The sequence below is a fragment of the Brienomyrus brachyistius genome, chromosome 3, assembly GCF_023856365.1.
Source record: "Brienomyrus brachyistius isolate T26 chromosome 3, BBRACH_0.4, whole genome shotgun sequence".
Taxonomy (NCBI): domain Eukaryota; kingdom Metazoa; phylum Chordata; class Actinopteri; order Osteoglossiformes; family Mormyridae; genus Brienomyrus; species Brienomyrus brachyistius.
The window spans coordinates 3,190,726-3,205,597 of record NC_064535.1 but is presented as its reverse complement, the minus strand read 5'-3'; positions in this window follow the sequence as shown (position 1 = coordinate 3,205,597).

The window sequence follows — 14,872 nt, the reverse complement described above, 5'->3', positions numbered from 1 at the left end:
TTTCTGCGGCGGACCAGCGAGCCAGCAGCTCTGTAATCATGAGCGGCATTGCTGGTGCAGATTATGCACTGGGGCCTGGGTCACGAGAAGCGCTCAGGTACGCGTGAGTAGCCAAAGCACGTGGTAAGGGCTTGCAATTCAGCTACCAGCTGAAGATTTTGGCAAAAATAATAATAATAATAATTTGGGCAGTATATCATGTAGCTGCATAAAAGTATTAATGTGACATAAAACAGGCATTAGACCAAATATAATTTTACTAGTATGTATATTTCCTTAAGGTTAGCACTTCAAGAGTTGTGGACTTGAACATATTTATATATATATGCACACACACACAAAACTTCATTCTGCAGTGTGGGTTCTGCACTCAATTACTTATGTTTACTGTCATTATGACTCATCATGCACTCCCAGGTATCCTCTGCAGGTGCCAGGTAGCCGATGAACAGACACAGATGACGAGATGCTTTCCTGTAATTTCCGGAATGTACCGGCGCGCTGTAATTTACCGGACGGACGTCATATCGAGTGGCACGGACGTCTGACTGCGTCTGATGCGCTCAGCTAGCCATTCTGCTCACCTCTTAACGCAGCTTTGCCTGCCGTTTTAAACGACGAGCTTCTGGAGTTCGGCGAAACCACCAACACGGCCTTGAACGACTTGAGCGTCGAGTAGAGTTTCCACGTTTCAGAATCATGTTTGCACACGGCAAAACACCACAAGGCTTTTGTTCTGAACAAGAGTCGCCCTTCAGCCCGATATGTGCTTTTGTCAGCCATGTGATACATTACAGACGGCTGGGGACTTATGTTTGGTTTGACACCAGCTCAATATTATGTTCTGAATGACTATATCTAGTGGAGTGTGATTCCTAATCTTAGGTTATCAAACCATGCGCCTGGGATAGAACATCTGCCCTACCTGCATTCAGACTGCTGAGTGGCTTGTTCCGGAAGCCATGGTCCCGCTACGCGTTTCACCCAGATCGCGGTAACGCTTGCGTAATTCCCACCCACAGGACGCATTGTCTCCTCGCATGCCGGCATGCAGGCCAGTCCATGAGCCCAGATTTTATGCCAAAACGTCATAAACATCACATGCCAGGTCAACAGCATCATGGAAGAAGCTCTCAACAGTTTACCACCATCTTACATAGTAGTGATATTTTCCACAGGGAAGGTTTTTGAGCAATGTTGCCGGGCAACCCATCTGCATCTGGACGATCAGGAAAAGTAGCCCACCGCCGATCAAATATTTTCAAGTAGACATTTGTTGCCGGATTTCAATGAGAAGTTGCCCGGTGTATCGTCAACCATACTTATGTGTGGAACTTCCATTATTGTACGCTTGTTTGTGACTCACCCGTCTACTACAGTCACATGGGTAGTGCAACATAACCTCTATTTCTGTGGCTGCCAATCGTACGCTACTGCGCAATTAATGAAAATGGAGATACTCGCTTAAGGTCATTAATCAAATTAAGGGCAAGCTACTTTGCCGTTGGATTGAATCTGGGCCAGAGAAGTTTCCAAACATACCTCCTGGCTTTTAGTGAGGAGACCAACACAAAACCACCCTGTTATGCATGAACAGGCAAGTAGAAGATCGTCAATACAGACCTTCCCACAGTAGGATGATCTTCTAACGATGAAACTAACAGTGAGTTAAACCACAAAGTCCCGCTGACTATGAAGCGTGACCACTAACCCGAAAGAGGTCAAGGGATATCATGTTCGTACTACAGAAATGGGTGGGTTTTGAAGGATGCATTTATATATTAACATCAGCCAGTGTAGACCTTGCTAATGACAAATGAGTGTATTCCATTCACTGCTGAATTTACACATTTAAGTGTTGCCATGTGCTCAGGGTTCCTGCATGCTTGAACAGAGCATCTGGTGAAATCTCACTTTCACTGTAGTGAAAATGAAAATTCAGAGGACATGTTTGTCGGTTAGTACTGGAGTATTTGCTCATTTCAGTTCGTGTTTATATGTCTGCCATTAAAGTAGAAAAAAAGAAAAAAGAATTTGCCCTGAAGAAAATGTACGAATGTCTGAATTGTTCATATTCCTACATGCCACCAGATTATACATTATCAATCTTATTTGAAACAATTTAAACTTAATTACTAGTTTTGAGGATTAAGGACCGGCGATCTTCAAATAGATGATATGTTCAATTTTATCACTGGAAAGACATTTTGGATTTAAATCGAAACTACAAGGACTAAGAGATTTTACGCAAACGCCTGCCCTGCGACTGGCTTCCTGCTGAAAGGGTAAAGCAAGCAGAATTCATAAAAGCCAATATTAATGAAGTTTAGGGAAGCAGACCCCATAAATATTACATAATCGATAAAAATAATTATTAAATAGGAATTATTTTTATGGAATTTTATATAAAATAGAAATGTATTTTAGAAATTTATTAAATTTATTATTAGAGTGATTACATTTGGCGTATGAAACGTGGGAGGAGGGAACATTCCGGAATTATATGCACTGTGTCTGTAGTAGCTGCGTGGAATGAACATTAAGGCAGCGATACTCATGTGAGAGTTGAGGAGGGAGGCATTCCGAAGCTAAACGACAGACTGCGCTGCGCTTTGGACGAAACGCTTCTGCAGAACATGAACCTCTAATGCACCCTCCAGTTGAGGGACGTAGCCTTTCAGCTATCAGCTTACACTCACGGAGATGGCGGCAGAAGATACCCAGCACAACCAGCGACAGCATATTTACTTGAATACGGACAGTTTTCTGCAGGGGAGCAGTGATTATATATATATATCAACTCAATTTTATATGCAATTTTATAAATCCAGTCCAACAGACACAGAGGACTCAGCTGCTTGGTTGAAGCAAAATCTTGGTCTGGATTTTTACTTTCTGGGCCTGAAATGTCCAGCCCTGCTGATAGTTAGATCAGTTAAGATTAGACACCTTCTGGTCAAAGAAAGACCCAACATTTTCCGCCCCCCCCACATACCAGTGGTTACACGCTGATGCTGACATCATCGCCGCATGCGCCCTGCGATTCCGAAGGGTTTGCGTGACGATGCTAATAGACCATGCGGATCGCCGCTGTAGAGAGTGTCACCTCTGATCACCAGGATCCCCGTCTCAGGGACGCCTCGCTGGGTCCTGTTCGGAAGCGTCCGCCATTCTCAAGCCCCACATTCCACTTTCCCAACGTTAATTTCCGCATTTCAGAAAATTGCAAAATTATAGCTGACTCCATCCAGTTAATTAGCATTTTAATGTGCGTGTGTGTTTTTTTTAAGGTGTCATTAAGTAGCTATTAAAAAACAAACAAACCCAGTGAACTGACTGGAATCCGCTGCCTTCACTCTCAGTCTCCTGAAGCCATAGTTCTGTGTGGAAAAATTTACAGGTCAGTAAATTCGGCCCTAAAATGTGACTGTCAGCTGTGAGTCATAACCCTTCTAATAAAAGGGTATATCAGTCGCTTATGGAATATCAGGTTTTATCTCTGTGTATCACAAATGTAATATGCAGAGAACCCTTCTGTTAAGATAAGGAGCAAGTCTTTTGTATCTGTCATACTTGACAATCGATAAATAATTTAACACATTGAATTGTTTTATTGTAACAAATTCTGTGTTTTTTCATGGTTTACTGGAACTTATTAATGCCCTTCCCAGTGTATTTGGTTCATTCACAGTTGAGTTGTATTTTTTGATATCTTTATTAAACTTTCTCTAGTCATCGTAAATTATGATACTTTTCTGTTATGTCTACAGACATTTTCTGCCGAGTATCAGAATGTTTGTTTTTTTGCCATCAAAATCTTTCTTCCAATATTGTGGAGATCCTGCCGCACGTCTCACACCCAGCTTTCATGCACAGACAAAATGCCTCTGAAAATGAAGCATTTATGCCATTTTCAAAAATTCTGTTACACTTCATGCTTGGGTCGTCGCAATAAAATATATTTGTACCTTTGCAGCTATGTGCTTTGGCTTTAAATTTCAAAAATATTTTGTCTTTTTCAATCTTGGATTGACTCTGGTTTGCCGTCGATCATAACTGGCACATCTAGAACTTATAAATATGAAGCAAAGTATTACATTAATATGACAAAAGGTACGTTTTAAGCAAGGAGCTGAACAGCAGGAAAATGAAGATCTTCAGCCTTTTTGATAAAATGGAAAAGAAATCTGACTCATTCATAATACAAATGACATAATTAAATATGAATTAAATACCCTGTAACCCAGTATCGGTTATGTGGTTATGGATCATGTCTGTATATGAATAACGTGCATAAAGAAACACAGTAACCATATCTAAAATTGCAATAACATAATGTATGAGACACTCAATGAACTCTTTTTCAATGGACTACAAATCCTGATGTGTTATTTAAAAGCTCAGTACAATAGAAAATTCCAGATTCCAAGTTATACCAAGTATGTAAACTTTGACATGTAAAGGTATTAACATTGAGATGGAGGAGAATGAAAAAAAAAGCAGATGATTGATGAGCTTAACGGGGTGGGTCATACAGGCGGTGTCCCTCCCCTCACTCACACACGCTCACACCCCAAACCCAGACTAATCAAAAGGATCATAAATAACAATGATTAGTGTAGTTAGGAATGATGTGGAAAAATCGTGTGAAACAGCCCATTGTGTGCAGGAATTTTCTTATGCAGTATATTCTTTGGAGGTTGGAGCTACGATTCTCGTTTATTCACTATGAGCTTAATTTGTATGGAAAATGAGCAAAACCACTGCACCACTGGAATGACGATTGTCTGTTTAAAAAAAACAATCTTTGCTTTACAGTGACATACTTATAAAAGTGACATATGGCGTGACACAGAAGATCCCACCTGTCAGAAAGGAGGGGGGGGCGAGGAAGACTACGAGCAGGAAAGCCGGGACGGGAAACTCACGCTGAGGGTGTCGAGGGGGGCTGCGGTCCCAGAGGTCAGCTTCAGAGAAGATCAGGCTCTGCCTCCGGTGCTAAAGCAGATCTCCAACCAGACCCAAAACAGTTTCCCTCTCAAACACTTAAAACTATCACAGAACTAGCTAGCCATCCCATCTGCAGTATCCTCTAACCCGCACCCACCCCCACCCCATTAAGAGGTGTTTCTTCTGACAGCTTAGCCCTCTGAGCAAATCATGACATTTCAACAAGCCCTCAGCTGTCAACACGATGGAATGCTTGAGGCGAGACTGCATTGAATGACTTGGGATTCTCATCCCAATTCCTGTAATTCATCACCGGCGAACACTTTTGGCGTTGCTTAATGAAATATTAATCTTCAGGTCATGTTTAATATTCTTACATGGCAAAAGACACCCAATGACATAACTTACAGATGCGACATCTCATACGAGGGAAGATTTAATCAACAGATCAAGTAATAATTTGATATGGTGATGAAAATGATCAAGTGATGATTCACATGATATTTTTAAATGCAAAAATAGCCCAGCTCCTGGTCTTTAAAGTCCTGCACACAAAGTATATATATTCTTACCCAGTTTTAGTTTTTTCATATAGTAGGAGATTACTATCACTTTAGGTCCCAGTGCCGTTATTTGTAATAAATCTTGCAGGAATGTGACCGCCACATAATTTTAGGAATAACTTCTTGAGATATATTAATTATATTAATTGTCCTTGAACATGCTGCTCGCTGGTTTTTGGGATTTTTTCCCTTCTAACAGTCTAGAACGCGTCACATTTGACCTCCTTGCAGCTCAGTGTCTGCTCCAACCCCAAGGCCAGTGTAAACACTTCAGAGTAGAGGGACGGAGCAGCAGACAATGGGTGCAGCGTGAAGCGGTGATTATGTGGGGGGGCCCCGAGAGCAGCGGTGCGATTGACAAAGGAGCAGCCCGACACCAAGGGGGGGGTGCCACTGCCCCTCCCTGACGGACTGACCCTTCGTGAGAAAGGTCGCCCTGCTAATGCAGGTAAAGCAGCGAGCACTTTTAAAGTTATAAGGTATCTACCGCCCTGCAGGTTTGTCTGACCCCCCCCCCCCACCACCTTTACCCAGAATCCTGGGAAGCTTGATGACTTGTGAAGTAATCAGTGTAATGATTGGGAATGTCCTGCACTATGTGTGTGTGTGTGGGGGGGGGGATTAAAGGAGGCTGGGAGGGACCTGGGGGTTAAGCAAACAGTCAGGCCCTGACAGTAATCCCGTGACCCCCTGCGACCCCCGCCCCCCCCATCCTGAGGGTCCTTCACCTCCACTTGGGCTCTGAGAGGCAAAGTACTCCCATCAAAGAATAACAGTTTGTCTTAGGAAGCTGAGATCATGCTTCTACGGCCGGGGTGGTATTGACAACCCATATAGGGCTTGATAGCTCCCCCTAGAGCCCCCATCACACTATGCAAGTTCCTTTAATGACTATTCAGACTTTTCCCATTGAAGGGGTGACCGACATGATCTGCACTGTACATTCTGCAACTGAAACCCCAATTCCTGGGACAACAGATTCCGGAAGCTTCTATCATTTGGAAGAATGTTCCTCTTTGGTGCTCTACAAGTGGCTTGGTCAGACTAACCCAGGCTCCAGGGGCCAAAACAGCAGGACAATATTAGAGACTTCATCATCACCACCCAGTACCACATCCGGAGTGTAGCCCGGGTTCGATAATGAAGGATCTGCTTTCTGGTTCAGGTCCCAGTTTTATAGATGGACTCTTTGTGCTCAGGCCAGTCAGCTGGTGTGTTAAACTGCCATTTCAGGGAAAATTCTCTGAATTATACGTCCAGTGCAGGACCTTAACCCTGCAGGTCACGTGTCATTTTTAAATGTCAAAAAATGCCAAATTTCAGATGTCAGATTTTTCTAATAGTCAAAATCATGCATTTTATAAAACCCCCCTCCTTCCTGAACATAAACTTGCAATGAAATAATCTGCACAGTGGATCATTTTCTCCAAAGAACGGCAGCCTGCCCACTGACACAGCTGCACGTTATGATGGAGCAGCTTCTGGCGAGAACCTTCCCCTCCAAGTCTATCGCATTAACCACCACGACCACTGCGCCGCTCACTGTCAGGGCTCCCGCTCAGCATGCGTCATACAGCACAACAGCATTGTGTGCTTTCATTTCGGCTTTTACGCTTGTGGTGATGCTGACCAACCTTTACGGCCGAGGAAACAAAGCACCCGCCGTTTCCCCTCTGCTGTCCGGACAGATTTTCAGGCCGCAGAATGAGGAAAGATGTCCAAATGTCATTAGAACATAAAGAAATGGAATGCAAAGGGCCTTCTTTGCCAAAGAGTCGTCCCTTCCATTGCCTGATTTTATTTTAATTATCAATATTGCTTGCATTTGCATTCATTCTCCTGAAAGGCTCACAGCCTCATTCGGATATGAATCATCTCCCTGCCAATTTCCACCGCCTGTTCTGATCTTCGGTTCTCTAATGGAGGCGATTACATGTTTAGACACAAACAAAAGCTTAAGACAACATGATGACTGCCGCGCCACTTACCGCTTCTGGATGTCACCTAACTGGAAAGGCGGGATTAGTCCCCGAGGTTCACGGAAAGGACAGCAAGCGGCTTCGCTTCCAACTTTCGATGGTGCAGCTGTCAGAGAAGAATGTGCCCAGCCTCCCGTCAAAAGCCCGTGGGCCGACAGCCTGAAAATGGGCACAGGCACGCGGAGGGGAAAGAAGACATGCACTGTAAACACCCGCCGCCTGTTACTGTTAAACTCTCAACATCGCACATCCATCTTCCTTTTCAGAGGCAGGCTATTAAAAAAAAATACCATCCTAACAAAATACAAAAGCAGCAGACCAAAGGTGTGAGGCTGATCAATGTATCAAACTGGACTTTTGTTTTGTTTAAACACTCATCGTTTGAGTAACATATCCTTTCTCCTGTCAGCTAACACAAAGCCCATCACCGCAGAGCGTACTCAGAACAGAAGCTTTCAGCCAAATGCTGATAGATGACCCATTCTTACGGTCTATAGTACCTGTTTTAAGTTTTGCCCCTAACTCACCACGTAATGGATTAATGGGTCTGTCTTTCACGACACGTGTAGCAAAACTAATGTAAAGGCGTGTGCTCAGTGATATATGGGGCTCAGAACAGCCCGTATGCTGGTGCCACAGGCCCTACAGTACTGCTTCATGTCTGCGTTTCCTGGGTTGAGCACTTAGGGAACTTAACAGTGATAGGAGAGATTCAAAGCCTTAGAAATCATTCTCGTGGTATAACTGCTGCTTGTGAACGCAGTACTACAGTAATGACCTTTAACCCTGATGGGAAGCTCAAATATGAGATCTTTCATCTCATATTTTATAATGTTTCCTAAAAGTTAAAATTCTTAAAAGCTGGTTAGATCCACCTGAAGTGGTTACTAAAAGATCTGGCCAGTCTAAGGTGTGACCTCGGTTTCTCTAGCAGCAGTCAATTTTTAAGCAGTTGAACTCTCTTTGATCCATAACTCTAATCTCTGCATGTAACTATGTGGTGTATATAATACCCCAAAGTGCAATATTTACTGTACAGGTGAGACCTCACACTATAGATTCATGTCAATATTAAACTGCTATATTTGATTTAAATCTAAGACTTCTTGTATGCATTGTGTGTTAACGTGTGTCGTCCCATTGGCCAGGAAGCATTTTCTGTTGTATTGAGCCGTCCAGCTGATACCAACGCTGATAACTTCACATGGAGCTCATTCATTTTTGAAGGTGCTTTTAAATGATTTGCATGCAGAATATTCAAATTTCTGATATAAGTTCATTGGCGGATTGTACAGTGCAAAAGATTTCTGGGATGAAAGCCCACTACGGCCCGGGGACCAGGGTCCGCATGTTTCATGGACGGTAGCACACCTGCGGCCTGAAACATGATGCGACTGTTTAACTTAAACTGAGTTCTGGCCAAATAAATTCACGGCAAACTATCCTTTTATGTACAAAATACCATCGACTGCATTTCTGGTTAAAGATCAAATCATTCCCTTGATCCCCTAAATAAAACCATCCCGAGTGCCCATTATAAGCAGCGAAGGACAGGTGGCTGCAATTTCTTGTGTGTGTTTAATCTGTTGCGGTTCCCCTGAAGCTGCCCTTATCATCACTAGCGTCAGACCATCAGAGGATAATAAAAGGAAGATCGCTCTCGAGCACTCAAAGGCTTTTTTTTTTTTTACCTTGGAACACAAGTCTGTAAACACACACGTCTGCTGAAAGCACGTCGTTCACCTTCAGCTTCCCTACTTGATGGTCTGTTTGTGTAAAAAAATTACATTTTCTAGGATCCTTTGAACAGGCAAGACTATATTGGGGGGGTTCCTGTAAGATCACTCCAGGCTATGAGGGGGGGATGTGCTGTAAGCGCGTCCCAGGCTCTGGGGGGGGGGGGGGGGGCGGTTCCTCTAAGCTCACCCCAGGCTCTGGGGCCACATTTATCTGCCTTTCTGCCCAATTCTGCCCCCTTTCCAGATTATAACCTGGACACATTGTGGGAAACCCGCACAAAGAGCCACTCAAGTGTGCAGGATCCACATTGCAGGGGAGAAACCAGGTTCAGAAACACTGAAAAGCAGGTTTGAGCTCAAGCTGTGCATCACACTGTATCCGTCTCTTGACGAGTCAGAGACATTAACGATAAACACATCAATCTGTCAGTATCATTTTATAACAGTAAATGAGTTTAAATACATTCACAGAATCACACACCAGTACAGTAGCTGTGTAAATGCGCGGCCCATTCCCGCAACTGCATCCAACCTTAATCTGCTACCCCTGCCTGTGCCACAGTGCCCCCTTCTGGTGGGAGGAGAGACATGACTCCATATCCTAGCCCCAGACACAGCGACCTTACAGCCATGCAAGCTAAAGGCACATGGTGACATGATAATGTGCTGATTCAGGGACACGATGGACCACAATCTGTCACTTAAAAACTGGGGGCCGCTAGAACAGGCGGAACCGACAGAACAAACAAATCATGCTGATTGCATGTTATGTTCATTATGAAGCACTGAAGAGCATTTAATGGCAAATCATTACTAGGAGATGAATTTAATTATTCCACTGCAAAACAAATCCAGCACTTCCATCTCCATGTCAACATACGTCACATTCATAAACTGCAGCGTTTTCAAAACACATGGACACCAACAGACAGATTTAGAATTCCTGATTTTCTGGAATGATGAGGATCTTGATTCACTCGCAGCTTTAGGACTTATTAGAACTTATTTAATATATAAATACATTCCGTCAATAAATCTGTTCAAAACAAGCAGCAGTGATTAAATGCCATTCATGCTTCTAAGCCAGTTGTAATACCACTATTTCTGAGTCTTGTTCCTTCAGACAAGAACCAATATTATTTTCCCCCCGTCAGCTAAATGTGCCCATTTCGTTAGAGGGTGTGCCCCCCCACCCCCCGCACATACCAACATTTGTCCTTTAGGGTCAATGTTTCACATAACACTTTGATTTACGCGCCTCCCCCCTCTCCGAGCCATTAACTACAACCTTAAGCATAGAATCTCCCCTAATAATAATTACCTCCGACCTGCAATTTGGCCAAAGGGCCCCCAATCAGCTGACAGCATGAGATGAGGTCTGATGTTTTACATCCTAGATGAATTAAGCCATTCATAAGAGTCCTGCATGCATTAAGACCAAAGATTTATATTTCATTTCTAACCAATGAGGCAATTTCCTGAATGGCAGGACCTGACCATCCCATGACACAGAAACATGTTTATACTGTTTAAGTTAAATTTTTGAAATTGTGGAAGGAATAAAAAGTTGTTCTAATTCAAGTCATTTTTACTAGTTTTATAATAAATTTTGGATGAGACCAGACTTTGAGGTCCTTCTGCCAAAGAGCTCGAGTGACTGCTTTCTTAGACAGCAGCTGCACGGGGGCTGCAGGGCCCCTCCTGCATGCGGCCGTAACCACAGATTACAGACCTCAGGAGACGTGCAATAAAACGACACAGCAAACCTGCAAAGTTTGTCCACACTGAATGGCTTAAGTGGCCAAATTAATGAACTTAATTCACTCAAGGGCCACAGGCCATCTGACGGGTCTATGGACACTGCCAGTCACGCCGTGTCATCATGTAGTGTTATCACGCAGTGTCATCACAATCACGCAGTGTCATCACAATCACGCAGTGTCATCATGCAGTGTTATCACGATCACGCAGTATCATCACGCAGCATCATCACGATCACGCAGTATCATCACGCAGTGTCATCACGATCAGGCAGTGTCATCACCCAGGTTGAATTTAAAGCCCTAAGTGTTTAGTATGAGCTTGACTTCCTGTTCATCCATCCCAATTCTCAGGGTTATGTTCTAACGAGTTCTTAACTGACATTTGGCAATTTTTACAGAGCAGTTTTACTGTCAATTGTGACATAAACCAGGAAAGTAAAAAATATATTAGGAGCATTCAAGAGACCAAAAGGCAGACTTTTAAACGAAAATGACCTTAATGACTGAGATCTTTTTAAATGGCACCAGTCCCTCTTTAACACGTTACAGGAAACAGTTTCCATTTAAACATGGTTGTTTACTGCAGCTAGGCTGGATTATCAGACTCCCAACTGGGTCATAAATAGTTTCATCTCCATGGTACCCTACCGGGGCTCCTCAAGTGATAGACGAAGTGTGTGTGTGTTTTAATTTTGCCTAAACTAGCAACAGAAAGGCTACTAGGGACAGATGGGAAGGACAAAATAAATTTATAAAAAGGAAAGCAAAACAAAACCAAGCCCGGCTTAATGCCTTATGAGGCCGTTGTGTATCCCTGCTTTTCTGTGGATTTGCAAACAACAGCTTCTCCCCAGATTAACGTGTCTCAATAATCTGCACCCTCTAACCGGGACAGAATCACTGGGCGCAACCTGCTCTGATAGTCCCGCCCTTTTAAGTGGCACTAATCCGCTTTGTATGTAATTGCTTAAGCACACTGTCAACAATGGCTTACAGCAACCGAAAACAGAGAGTGCCACCTGAACGAATAGGCCATTAATGATCGTACCTTGTCACACATGCAGTTTCTGGGTGACTGATTTTATAGCGCAAACAGATTTTGTCTGAGAGCTACAAAGCCTTTGAAATGACATCACAACCCTAGACGGTCAATAAATAAGCAATATGTGAGAGAATTAGGAGCCGGCTGGCCCGGGTTCGACTTAGGGTGACAGGCAGATGTCACAGGACTAGTCTCCAGAGAGAGAGATGCTGGAGGTGATCTATATAAACACAATATCATTGCAAATTCTTAGCTTTTTCTCCCAAACGATAGACACAGCACACAGGAGAAAGGAAAGCAGCTCGTATTTAATCTGAGATGATTTATTTGTACTCTAGCATGGATCCAATAAAGCGATCAAGTCGTGTTTAACCACGCTGCCGTCACAGATGTGCTGTTCTTAATGTCCGAACACACCGTACACTTGTATATATATAACCTGCCAACTGGGCTAATCCCTGTTATGCAATATTTACGGCTGAGAGACAGCCGACATGTTTAAATCTGGGCCGCGACTCACCAAAGGCAGCCCAGTGCCTCACACAGAGCGCAAATCACCATGCATGCATCTCAGTAAACCATCAGCAAAACATATCTTTGAGTTGCGGAACTCCTTTCACTAAGGGTTCTGTGTCTTTTGTTCCTACTTAAATAACAAAACAATGAGAGAACAGGCTGTGTGGGTTTGTCACTCAAGCTGGAGGGGAGGGGCTTTCAAGGGGCTTCTGATTGGGTAATGGATCATTCTGGTAGCCAGTGTCCTGTAGGTGTCCTTAATGTCATGACAGATCTGCACGGAAGCCTGATTCCTTACCTCCTAATCCAGTCATCATGGCTACAGGAATCATAAAAACCTTAGTCTGAATCAAACGGCACAAAGAAAGAGAAGAAGTGTGATGGACAGGGGGTGTGATAGTAACGAGGGGGGTGAAGGAGCCCAGAGCCGTGCTCCCAGCAGACTGCCTGTTCCCAGGCTGCCGGTTCTGCTCCAGCGACCTTGCGGCACTGACCCGAAGCCTCTGCAGAGATCATTAGCGCTGGCGGCCTGCTACCGGCCGCATGGGCCCGGCTTCAAGGAGGGAAGAATGTTGTGGTTGTGGGGAGAGCAGGCGTGGGCTGTGCATTCTTAGCAGGACTCGGGGCTTTTAGTGCCCTGTGCTGTTTGGGTTGAAGTACAGACCTCTCCACCCCCTCCTCCGAATTGGCCCCTAGCTCGGGTTCCTGGTGCGGGATGAGCGACAGATGGACGGGCCACCCCCCCCCCCCAGCCAGGGTCACGCCTCGGCACAACTGTCAAACGCAGTAATGATGGAGGGGGGACTTTGTGCTCTCCCGTTCATTTGGGGGGGCGGTAGCCTCATCCTCAGGTTCATAGGTCATTAGTCCATCCCTCATGGTGCTCTTGGAAGCTTGGAGCACCTACACCATGAAGATACAGGTGGGGGTGGGGGGCACCAAAAGTACTATGTGCTTGCAGGATTCACCCTGGGGGGCTTTTTTTGTCTACAAAGAAACAAATCTTGAAAATATCACCAAGGAACAAACTGGACAAGAACTCTGCTGGCCATGGAAACAGCTTCAAATACCAGACAATGCACCAATTTCAACTTCCCCATTATCTACCATAAAAAAAGGAATAAGACAGACAGAAAGTAAATGACACATGACTTTTGTGTCTGCAGATGATGTTTATCCTCATTTGTTCTTGAGGTGACATTTTCGACCTCGTTGAGCATCACACACAACGTCAGGGTGACTCATCTTGTCTCTCTGCCCTGGGGAAGGAACCCTTTCGGTGAAGCACGTCGCCAGGCTATGAGCTGTGCGCGCCACAGGGGCGACTCCCAGCATGCTTTGCTGCCCCTGCTCCGCTTCACACAATGTGACAACTTCAGCTTCGTGCCGCGACTTGACCGATTAGCTGAGGGCAAGTGGCGGTTTCTGCAAAGCTCATCAACAAGCCAGCGACTGAGGCTACAGGATGGGGGTCTGCTGGCTCCTACCTCCAATTCGTTCGGTCTCAAAAACTTCTAAAGTGCCAGAATTTAAGGACGATGGGGTGAAAAACAGACAAGAGAATCTGATTAAGTATAACTACAGTAAAGAGTAAATAAAGAGTTACTGAAACAGGGATCTAAATGCCAGATAAATGTCTGCAGACTATATTACTATTAAAAATCCATGTGCAACAGCTAAACAGGATTTCCAAGAGCTGTTTGTGGTATCAGATGGTATAAAATAGCTTTATTGGTTTTTTATATGTCGCTTACATATCACATGTCTTGACTTGAGTTTTCCTGTATGCAGCCCCCAGACAGGTGCTAACGGAAGTACAATGACAAATAAAGAACTGAGTCTTGAATATTAATTCCTCCACCACACCTCAGCATGCAGATTCAGCTGAAAGACAGTTATCTACAGGATACCCTGTGGCTTGGGTATGCAGGAAACGCCGCTCTTAGTGCAGAGTGACCGGCGGTCAGATTACTGCGCTGCCTTTCACGGCTTTGTTCAGCCGCCTTTTCATCAGCTGCCCACCAGCTCGCTACGGGCGAGTAAGCACGGATAACTGGAGCGGCCCCCGCACCACCCAGGAGCAGCGATTCGCGGCGGGTGTAACTTAAGAGGCCGAAGATGGAGGGCAAACAGAGGGGAGGGCCCTGCATCGCAAGGCGGCGCCGCTCAGCCGCGTTATCGCGCGATCCGAGCACCGAGGCGGACACCTCGTGCCCCCCGCACCATCGCCGGCGGCAAGGCTGCGTGTCAACCTCAGCTCGAGCATCAAAGCGAGTCCAAAGGCGTTTAAATAAATGGGCAGTCGGACAGTCACTCCAGT